Genomic DNA, 6,711 nt, shown 5'->3' with positions numbered 1-6,711 from the left:
TTTTTTTTAATTTTTTTTTTTTATGATTTTTATATATATGTGTGTGTGCTGTATGGGATGAAAGGCGACCACCTGCAGCGAGAGAGGAAAAGCTTGCAGAGGGCATGGCAGTTTCGGCAAGGAGGAGTGCCACAATAGCTTGAGGTAGTGCAAAGCAACGGAGGCAAGTAGATGTGAGTTGACAAACTTTGGTTTTGTTTATCACAGTCAAAGGAAGCAGCCATGGCGGAGGTGCAGAAGCAACTGAAGCTTGAGGCAGAGTGTAAGGCGTCAAGATTCACGACCTGCTAGTCGTTTGACAGCGATCATTGAAGCTCTTCGCTGATTTCGATCACGGTGGCAAGAATGACGAGCCTGAGGTAATGTAAAGCCTCGAGCTTTACAATCGGCTAGTCGTTTAACAGCGGTCACTAAAGTTCTTCGCCATTAGATTTGTCCTCCGCAATCTCCAACCTTGTCCTTAAGTCCGCCATTCATAACTAGTGCCACAAGTCCCCGTTGATCCTTCTAAGCCCTTCGAAGCTCAATAACCGGAAGTGTGGCAAAAGCAAACAACACAGCTTCATTAGGCTAATCGAAGTTTCGAAGCACAATCACAATCTTCAAGCCACATGAGGCTCTAATGAAATCAGCCACCGTCGTAGCAGCAGCATTTGCGTCCATGGAAGTCGCAAACCAGGCAAGCAACACAGATGCCCAAATCAAAACCCAGAGGGAAAAATTGATCGGCCGCTTCTCAGCAACAGCAAAAGCTCATCTTCTTCGTCTTTTTTAGGAAACCCACGTAAGGAAATTCCCGTTACAACGCCGCACCTCCGTTGATCATCTCGGTCTCTACAACAACAGCAACCGCCAGCAACAAGACAGATGAGCAAACTTGAGATGGGATTGTTTTATTGAAGATGTTGCTGGATAAGTTTATAATCTACAAGTGGCTGCTTTGATTGAAGGGCTCGAGCTTGAAATGAATTTGATGATGGATTTGGCGATGAAGGTGCGACACATCCGGGAATCTCACCGGTCCTTTCAGTTGGCTAGAACGAAGGTGGTGAGACGGCGACTTAAGATGAGATTGAGCCGAACATAAACCTGGACCGGCCTGATTTTGTAAGTGTCAGGTCTTCTGAGCAATCGTCTCTTTTCGAGGCTCCTGTTCAGACACTTTTTGAATTAACATTGCAGGATGCCCATCCAATGACACCTGCTCTATGACCTAAGCTTCCCGACGATCATGAGCATCCAATCATACTTATCTACAAATGAGAAAAGCCTTCGGCAATGTCTTCGCCTCTGCCGTTGTAACAGAAAAGGGGATCTGGGAGTTTGAGGCCACCTAAGGTGCTGTTGCTGCTGAATAAGGGCTCGGATGGGACGGTTGATGAGGATTCGAGCCTTTGATGCGTCGATTCTAGAAAGAGTAAGTGGCGACATCGCCGACTTGACTTGTGACTTGATGTCGTAGTAGAAGGCTGTATTCGCAAGCTATTTTTGTGAGAGAGATTCAAACGCTGAAGAATCACCTGTCTCGGCAGCTTTGAAGAGGTCTGGTAGAGAATGGGCTTAGGCTTGGCTTTTGGGCAATGGTTTTGAAGAGCTGACCTGGGAGAGGATTTCTTTGGTAGATCTTCCAGGGCTTTCTTTGGCAAGGTTTGTGGAGGCACCACCATGTCCATAAGGAAAATGCGTGCTACAGATTGCTCTTTTTTCATTTATTTTTTTAAATTATGTATGAAGAAAAATTGTTGCCTTTGTAATAAATTGACTTTTGTTAACCACCTTGAATAAAACATTTATTTTTTTATTTTGATGTGACTAAACTCGAAATTGAACATTTGAGCTGCCTACGTACCCTTCCAAAGAAGAGATCAAGTCATAACATAGTTCAAATGGGTGATGTTTTTTTTTATTTTTTTTTATTTTGTCGTACACAGTTTATGCTCTTGCGGGCCAGGAACGTCTTGGTGCAATTTGCAGTTTTAACTCGTGCAGGCAAAGAGCATTTGGTTCCGTTTGCAGTTTCAGCTTGTGCAGGCAATGAGCATTTGGTGCCGTTTGCAGTTTCAGCTCTTGCAGGCAATGAACGTTTTGGTGCTATTTGTAGTTTCAGCTCGTGCAGACAATGAGCATTTTGGTGCCGTTTACAGTTTCAGCTCATGTAGGCAAGGAACGTTTGTTGTCGCCTTATGGGCTCGTGTGAACGAGGAGTTTTGTGAATTTGTCAAACGATCTTGAAGAGGCATTCTTTGCAATCTTCATAGCAAAGAGTCTTGACTGAGTGATTGAAGAAGTCTTTGGGGAAAAATTGCGCATTGTGATGGCAACGGACGATCTTCGTGTCACAATTTCATCATCCTCAACACTTTCATATAGCCTTGGAGGTTGAAGAAAGTTGTTTTGCCCCCTTTCTAATTGGTGAACTTATGGAGGAGACGTATACTTCTTGTGCATTTTCTTTGGAGTGACATAAATCCATCCTTCAACTTCACTTCACTTGACTGATATGGTTTTAGAGCATACCCCTAATGGTTGAGGTGAAGATTTTGAGTCGAAAGAGCCAGAAGTGACAATGGTATAGTTTGACTTCACCATATCGTCAAGATCTAGCTTGATGATTCCTTTCTGAGCCAGCTTCATGATGAGATCTTTCAGCACGAAGCACTTTTCTGTCCAATGACTGATGAAGCGGTGGAATTTACAGTACCTTGGACTGTCAGTACGATTCATCTCTTCTGGCTGTCTGCACTCAGGTAGGTCGATCACTTATTTGTCAAGCAAGTCTTTCAACATGGCAACCATATTAGAATCGGGGAATGGATAAGTCTTCTCCTCAAGTTTTTTCAAAGTACTTCTACGCATTTTTTTATCACGAAAAGCTTCAGTTTAAATCGCCTTGTGTAGAGATTTTGACTGGAGTTGTGTTGACTGTCATTGCTTCCTTGGTGGGTTTCCACACAGCCTTATCCACTTTTGGCCCTAAAACTTTGTCGTTCTTGTAACTGGCGATCGGTTTTTTCTTCCTATGATGGGTGATGCTTAACTCCATATCATGGGCGTGGGTGGCTAACTCTTCAAAAGTTCATGGTTTGATGCCTTGAAGGATGTAGCGTAGTCTCCATTGCATGCCTTGAACGCACATCTTAATGGCAGAGGTTTCAGAAAGCCGATCTTTGCAATCCAGACTTAATGAACACCATCTATTGATGTAGTCGACGACAGGTTCATCCTTCCACTGTTTCGTACTGGTCAGCTCCAGCATGCTCACAGTGCGACGAGTGCTGTAGAAACGGTTGATGAATTCCCTTTCTTGCTGATCCCAACTGTAGATAGACTCGGGCTCGAGGTCGGTGTACCAGTCAAAGGCGTTACCTTTTAGCGAGCACATGAACTGCTTAACGAGGTAGTCTCCTTCTGTCCCAACATTGTTGCAAGTTTCAATGAAATAGACGACAAGTTGTTTTGGGTTTCCCTTTCCATTGAACTATATGAATTTTGGCGGTTAATAACTCATTGGCATCTGCAAGCTATCAACCCTCTTGGTGTATGACTTTGAGTACAGCAGTGCATTCTGTGAAGTGTCTCACACCTGTGTTCTGACAGTATTGGCAATCATGTCCTGGATATGTTGTATGGAAAGAGAGCCTATGAATGTCGTTGCTTGGTCTGGCTTCTCCTCGACTTTCTCCACCAGAGGTTTCTCTTCTTCATTGGCTTCTCTCTTTAGTGGATCAACCTTTGGGTCGCGGTCAACTTTTTTGTCATGCGCGCTCCAATCCGTTGATGAATGCGGTGATTTACAAGTCTTTCTCCTTTGCGGTTCTTGTGAACCTTGCAATTGCTTCACTTATTTGAGCTAATTGTTCTTCAATGGAGGTAACACCGATGGTCATGACTTATGCAACCAATAAACGCGATTTTCCTTCAAACATCCAGAATGCTGACAAAGAACCCCGTTGGCTGTTTTGGGATGTTTTCTTGTGCGCCTTAACAGCATGCTTCGATGCCCTCAGCGAGGTCAGGTTGATGATGGACCCGCGCATTTTATGCTTCCCTTGCTCCCTTAATGGCACCAACTTTGAAGCGGCATGTTAAGGAGCAGTTGTGGAGCCGATGGATTGTTCGTTCGCGCTGGAAGTGCTCAAGATCCTTCCCTTGGTGGTTGCTAGAATGGCTTTTCCCTTGCTTGATGCCATGAATTTTGAGGTGTGTTCGGATTCCTTAATGAAGAAAGAGATAAGAGGTAGAGATTGTCCCACTGGGCGTGCCAAATTTGTAAACACGAATTTTCCTGAAACAAGAACACGTGTACAAAATATATTTTGCAGAATTAATGAATTTGCAGGTCACAATCTTTGTAATTTGGTCCTCTAATTCTATCTTCAAAAGGTGTAGATTTGTGAATGAGTTGTTGATCCAAAGGGTCGTCGGGGCTTGATCTAGGGATGAACAGTTGTGGGGATTTGTTGATGTTGTTGATCCAAAGGGTCGTCGAGGCTTGATCTTAGGATGAACGGTTAATGAACGGATCTTCAAGAGGTTTTGGGCTTGATCTTGAAGAACGGGTGTGTGGATTTGTTGATGTTGATCCAAAGGGCCGTAGGGGGCTTGATCTTAGGACGAACGGATGATGAATGATGAACACTTTCTTCAAGGGCCGTTGGGGCTTGATCTTGAAGGTTGAGGGAAGTTTCTTCAATGGCCGTCGGGGCTTAATCTTAAAGGAGGATTTGACGAAGAACGAAGAGGGCTTTCTTGATCCTTTGGGATTTGCTTGAGAGCTTTAAAGTTTCAAAGCTTCAAGGTTTTGGTGTGATGTGAATTGGTGAAAAGAATGAAATTGGCTTTTATTTATAGACTTTTTCAAGGCCTAATTTTGAATATAACATTCAGATGAAATAAATCATTTCTGCCAAGTGTTGACACATGTCCTATTTGATGACTTTTCTGATTTTGTTTGATTTTTTGTTAAGTTACATGATACGTGTAAAATTTATGTGATACGTGACCATTGAAATTTTAAGTATTGATCAACATTTATTTCACCGAAATTTTGATGTCTACAGGGTTATAAGTGATGGTCTCTCGATTGTACTGACGAGAGAAAATTTAAGAAGGAAGGAGAGGGTGAAGTTGTACGTGTTTATGTGGGGATTGGGCAATAGAAGAAAATAATATGATCTGATTGGGCCCAAAAGAATAGGTGCCTATATAATTAGTCCAAAATTTACTCATTTACGAACCTAAATATTCATAACTTTCTCGTTATATCTCTAATTCGAGCCTAGCTCGTGTCAAAGCTCTCATGACGTCGAGTGCAATTTAATCACATTAACGGGAAAAATAATTTAAAACTATATACGTATATCCACATCACCCAGCCAATGAGGGCATAATCATCATTTTCACATATTTGAGGATAAAATATGTATTTATTCGGGACGGGTCGTCACAACCTACCCCTTTTAAAAAAAAATTGTCCCCAAAATTTCTATACACTAGCATAACAACACATTAATATCTATAAAATAGGCGTGGATATAAATCTCGCATACGATCCTCCGTCTCCCAAGTGGCTTCCTCCACTAAATGGTTTCTCTACAAAACTTTCACCATGCGCACAGTATTGTTCCTAAGAACCTTATCCTTCCAATCTAAAATCGTCACTGGCTCCTCATTGTATGTCAAATCTGGATTAATTTCTAATGGTTGAGGAGGTATCACATGTGACGGATCAGAGACACAATGACAAAGCATAAAGACATGAAAAACATCATGCACCCCTGATAGTTCTGGAGGTAACTCAAGTCTGTAGGCGACTTCACAACTCGCTCGGTGATCTGGTACGGTCCAATGTATCGAGGACTTAACTTACCTTTCTTACCGAATAGCACCACGCCTTTCCACGGGGATAGCTTCAGAAATACCCAATCTCCAACTTTATATACTCTGTCAGTGACATGTTTATTAGCAAGACTCTTCTGTCGATCCTGAGCCGTTTTCAGGTTAGCTTTAATTACCTAAATATTTTGGGTAGTCTCATCAACAATCTCAGGGCCCACTAACACCCTCTCACCAACTTCTGACCAACATAGTGGAGTATGACAAGACTTACCATAAAGTGCCTCGAAATGTGACATACCGATACTAGAATGGTAGCTGTTATTGTAGGCAAACTCAATCAAACGCTTATACCAAGCGTCGCCAAACTGCAATATCGAAAATCTTAGCATATCTTCTAGTGTCTGGATAGTTCTCTCAGGTAGTTCTCTCAGATTGCCCATCTGTCTATGGATGGTACGCCGTACTATAAAGCAATCTCAAACCAAAAGCTTCTTGGAAAGCTAGCCAAAACTTAGAAGTGAACCTAGGATCCCGATTAGAAATAATACTAATCGGAACCCCATGGTATTTAACAATCCCTGATATAAATAGCTTGGCTAATCGGCTCAAAGAATAGTTCTCTTAAATTGGTATAAAGTGTGCTGACTTAGTAAGCCGATCCATTATCACCCATATGCCATCATAACCATTTCATGTACGAGGAAGCTTGTACATGAAATCCATGGTAATATTTTCCCATTTCCACTAGGGATCAGGAAGTGGCTGCATTAATCCCAAAAGCTTCTTCCTCTCAGCTTTAACTTGCTGACAAATTGCACATCGACTCACATATTCAGCAATCTTTCTTTTCATGCCAAGCCAGTGGTAGAAAAG

At 42.3% G+C, this 6,711-nt stretch overlaps 1 pseudogene; it reads right to left on the bottom strand.

Annotated features, from left to right (window-relative positions):
• Nucleotides 1-2,218: 2,218 nt before the first annotated feature.
• On the bottom strand, nt 2,219-3,121 carry LOC148698021 (uncharacterized; annotated as a pseudogene).
• Between the last annotated feature and the right edge of the window lie 3,590 nt (nt 3,122-6,711).

The sequence above is a fragment of the Pyrus communis genome, chromosome 3 (assembly GCF_041283825.1).
Source record: "Pyrus communis isolate YQ-2024b chromosome 3, ASM4128382v1, whole genome shotgun sequence".
In the NCBI taxonomy this organism is placed as follows: domain Eukaryota; kingdom Viridiplantae; phylum Streptophyta; class Magnoliopsida; order Rosales; family Rosaceae; genus Pyrus; species Pyrus communis.
Note: the sequence above shows the minus strand (reverse complement) of the source record. Positions and strands in the feature narration are given on the sequence as shown.